The sequence below is a fragment of the Berghia stephanieae genome, chromosome 5 (genome assembly GCF_034508935.2).
Source record: "Berghia stephanieae isolate SIO BIC M18660-M18661 chromosome 5, UCSD_Bste_1.3, whole genome shotgun sequence".
Lineage (NCBI taxonomy): Eukaryota > Metazoa > Mollusca > Gastropoda > Nudibranchia > Aeolidiidae > Berghia > Berghia stephanieae.
In genome coordinates, this window is record NC_088364.1 from 24,404,737 (window position 1) to 24,409,736 (window position 5,000).

A 5,000-nucleotide genomic window follows, 5' to 3' on the forward strand; every position below is an offset into this window, starting at 1 on the left:
TTTTACAAATAAAAATGGAGCAACACAAATATCTTCGTTCTCAATCTGCTCGTGTTAAATGTATCTCTAGTTTGATGCAAATGAGGGTTCACAGTGTAACGACGTGTAAAAAAAGAGCTTTTATATAGTGCAATATCCACTAAACGTGTTCAAAGCGCTTTACAATGGGTCCCCGGCCAAAAGCAACACTTAACATTTAGGATGGGACATGACGCCTGTTAGGCGATATTACATTAACGGACTGATACTAATTTTACACCTGAGTACGGTGAAAGAATGTGAGTAAAGAGTATTTTCCAAGGACTCAACTATGCGCCGAGCGAGGCTCGAACCAGGACCTTCCGATCCGAAAGCGAGCGTCATACTGCAAGACCACATAGCTGAACGTGTACCCTTGTGAAGAATATTAAAATTGTCCCAACTATCGGGAGCCTCTGCGGTGTAATGGTAGCACGTCTGGCCGGTAATCAGAAGGTCTGCGGTTTCTTGCATTTTTCTTTCTTGCTTTGTCTGGCACCTTTCATACGCACTTGTTCCGATCTATATCTTATAGCGGTGCCTGCTCCCTAGTTTCTTGGCTCTGATTCAGAATCAAAGACCATACTCATTCCAAGGTATGCATACCCCTCTCGTACTGTAAGACCTTCTAGTGAGCTTTTCTTAGAAGTCTCTCTTGCTTATACAAAATTTGTTACTCGATCTTTAAAATATGCTGATTCCCCAAATCTGTAATTCTTCCTCTTTAATTACTATAAAATTTGCAACTAGTTCTCCATTTAAATAGAAGTTAAAATATTTATTTGATCAGTATATAATTAGGTCTAGACTTTCGACATATGTTCATGTTTAATTTTTGGATGTTATCCATTGTGCGTACGGTTGTGTCAATGCGTGCTTGTGTCTCTGTACTTTTAATGTATCTGATAGGTTGAAACATTCTTAACTTCTAGAAGACAGATTTCCTTTTTCAACAAGGAAACGATATTGCTACAATAGCATTGTTTATTTATTTCCTTTGCTTTTTCTCGTCGCATTGGGTAAACGAAAGGTCTCACTGCCGTAAAACGTGAAGACATACTTGGTTATTTAGTAGCCAGTGATAAGGGTGTTGGCCCAAAGGAATTAACATACACCTCGACATTTCAAAATTTAGGAAATAAAAACCCAGAAATTATCAGCGGGGTTCGTGAATTTATATGAATTTTTATAAATTCATTAATGGTAGTAAAGTAACAACCGGCATTTACCCATTTAGTGGGAATAGGCCGGGTGTATCAATTGTAATTGAAGAATGATATCCAGCACATAGAAAGGATTATTTCAAGATTTATCTCTTGGTAACGTTATGAAAAGTACAGGATAAGGAATATCACAAAATTCAGTAGCATTACAACATCAGGACGTTTAGGGTTAGAGGGATTGAAGTCAGCATCAGAGATAACCTTATATTGACCTTGGAATTTGGACATCAGTCACTATAAAAGTAACTATATTAAAGTCATTTATACAATCTTTAAAATATTAGGTAATTATTTAGAAATCTCATCACTTTCTCCATGTGAGTAAGTACCAAATGTTTTTGTTGTTGGGGAAACCGTAGTAACCAAATACTTCACACTAATGGAATCATCTGCTGACAGCTTAGCAGCACATACCTGCATTTGGGCGTATGAAAAACTAAAATTCCATTTTCACGCTACGTAAACGAATCAGAGAATAACCTTACTGTGATCTATTGAAGCCTTGGTTGCAACACATTTGTAGCTTTCAGTTCGGAAGGTGAGTACAAATTGAAATGATAAAAGATTGGAGCATTTTGTACATAGTTAAACTGTATAATAAATGAGCTGTGAAATGTGTTTTTTGATAATTATGATCCACTGCCTTTTAAAATCCTTGAAAAAATTTTTATGCCACCCTCTAGTGAGATATGAATAGTGATTTCTTAGTCATAATTGTTCGACTGCACTATTATGACTTTAACATGTTGTTGCTTTTGAAAAAAACTCTTCGTGTCATCAGCAGAACTCCTTGTCACGTATTTATAATATGTCAAGTAAAAAGGACTTGATGAAGCTTTAAATTGACTCGAACTCTTAATCGTGTGCAATGATAGGATAAACAAATGAATGGCCGGATTATGATGACATACATAAATCACAGCAAGTTGTCTGGCTTAACTTATTGGCAATTGCAAGAAAGAACGTTTTGAAAAATTTCATCCATGAGTTTTGTTGAGAGGCACGACATGAGGAAAAACAATATAACAATGACCCCTTTAATGACACAAAATAGTACTAGATCGCGGCTATTCATTTTTTGGTATTTCCTAAGTTTCTTCCTAAGAAACTGGGATCGTAGGGCCGCCGTAACCCCCCCCCCCTCCCACCCTCCCCCCCGTGCTCGTGGGGGACTTTAAGTGGTTTTCTTGAAAAGGTAATTTCTAATGCACAAAATTCCACTACTTATGCTTCTGAAAAGTGTTGCTTATATAGAGGTATTGCTCCTTAGAATGTATATATTATATATATATATATGTTTTATTAATATATTATCATTCTTAGGGTGAGAACATTTGCATTTTCAAAGGATCAGTTTAAATGCATTATTAAGCACAGATAATGAATTAAAACCTTATTTTCTTAAAACATGTGTAAACAATACTGTCACGCCAACATGTTTTGCCGCGGAAAAGAAATCCTTTCCATGGGGGGCGTTTTTCACCAAGGTTGACTTATTGAATTGAAGTTGACTTAGTCCCACATTTTGAAACATTTACAATTCAAATCTCCTGTTTTGTAAACTGTTGTCAAGAGTTAAAGCGCTTGGCATTATATCGCTTAGTTAAGATATTTCAAACTATCATCAATTGGTATTTGGTCATCAGGAATGGTTTTGTTTACAAAATTTCACGTGATCATTAATTTTTTTTTTCCTAACAATATATGATGGGAGATTTATATATGACGAATAATACTTTTTTGCACTACTGTTGACAGGGCTTTCAGTCTTGTATGTATATATTATGCATTGTTATATTATTATGGTTATCTTATATATATATATATATATATATATATATATATATATATATATATATATATATATGTGTGTGTGTGTGTGTGTGTGTGTGTGTGTGTGTGCTTTGCATGTCACGGTTAAAGATATATGTTTGTACACTACATTTGCATGAGTACATTTAGGTTGAAATATTAACTTTACCAGTGTATCATTATTGTAATCTTTAATCAATAGATTTATGGCATTACTATTAATATTAAGGGCATTCAAAGGATTTTATCCTATTTTGACCTATACCATATGTTATGTTATGTTATGTTATGTTCTGTTAATATTTTATGGATATCAAGTTCCTTGTGTTTATTTGTATGGCCTATATACGCTACAAAGTGTCAACAAAAACTGAATGGTGATATCGGCAGACCCAAACATGAAGCCCTTCTCAAACTCAGGGAAATTTCCCACTTTAATTGAGACATGCCTTCTATTAGATTCTAATACTTTTTTTTACCTTTGCATATTGTCTATCTCAAAGCCCGTGACAGATTAGACTATTTCTTTATACTATGAACTGACTTCATGAACACTGTTTTGAAATTGAAAAAGTTTATTTCATCTATTGCAAACGCTTTATTTTGTTCCTTTGCGACTTCATCTAAGGGGATATATTTTTTTCAGAGCCATAGGTACTGATTCCATAAACATTAAATTATGTGAAATAAGAGTTGAGAATTACTTGTTATTTTTTTGAGAAATTTACGCCAAAATTTGTGTCATCGTTTATAAGTCATGTTATAAATTGATAAGAAGAAATGTTCATTAAACACTTTTTGAAGCAGATTAAAAGCAAACAAAGACTGCAAACAATTTTATGAATATAAAATCCAATTTTTTAATCAAAGGAAAAACATGGCAGTTTTTTTCCATGGATATTTTTGTAACCAAATTTTATTTTTCAATTTCAGAACAAAGTGTTTTGTTTACAGTTTATAAGTGTTGTATGCATGAAATATGTCCATTAGCGCCGGGGTCCTAGATAGGCTTCCGCTCGCATGTCCACTCCTTAAGACGTTATAATATAATATATATTTAGCATACGGTCTGAAGAAATATTTTCTAATTGAGTCAAATAATAAATGAACATAAAAAATTATAAAATGATTGGTTGAAAATAGTTTTACAGTTCGTGACAAATAAAAATGAGAATGTTTCTTTTGACTTTAGATACTAATAGCGCCTGATCAGTTGAAACAAGTGTACAACACTTGTCAACTAATGGTGAAAAGCAAAATCAGAACTAATTCACGAATGATTAGAACTTGTGTCGAGTGTCGAGCTTTCGCATTTGGATTTGATATCTGTCTATTAATAGTGCGCACATTCTGTGCCCAAAAAATTGTACGCCGAAATAGAATTCTCTACTCCAGATTTGGATTCCTTATGCCGAAATTGCGTTTTCTTTTCATACATGTATCTACCTCGTAAACACTATTATTCTACCCCTCTTCCTAAATAGTAACGCGTAATGATATCATGTTTACAATAATACTTTTTGACGTCAGATTATCGAGCGTAAATTTCACTAAAAATCTGGGCTCTAATTCATGGAGCGGGACTACGACGATAGTCCTAGACTAAATCCGTAGTTTCAGACTAAAACGCGTTGTAAGCTATTCATGAAGCCTGACTACGCGAAGTCCTAGACTAAACGAGGGACTAAACGGGTGAAATTTACACCCGCGATTTAGCAGGCGTAAATATCGTAGTCTGGGACTAAATTTCAAAATCATATGTGCTCTACGCTGGGGGAAGTGATTGTACAGAGATTAGAACAAGGATTCCCGACAGTTTTTGATTTTATATATATATATATTTATTTATTTATTTATTTATTTATTTATTTATTTATTTATCAATATTTTTTTTTTTGTTTTTTTTTTTTTCTTTTCTTTTTTCGAAGATTCGACAATCGCACATAC

General features: G+C 33.8%; 1 protein-coding gene across 1 annotated transcript in view; it reads left to right on the forward strand.

The window, feature by feature from the left end:
• Positions 1-1,687: 1,687 nt before the first annotated feature.
• LOC144972634 (uncharacterized) overlaps positions 1,688-5,000 on the forward strand; it is a 23,245-nt gene continuing 19,932 nt past the window's right edge. The window contains exon 1 of the mRNA XM_078914098.1: positions 1,688-1,779. The gene's annotated coding sequence lies outside the window, so the exon portion shown is untranslated. The remainder of the gene's footprint in view (positions 1,780-5,000) is intronic.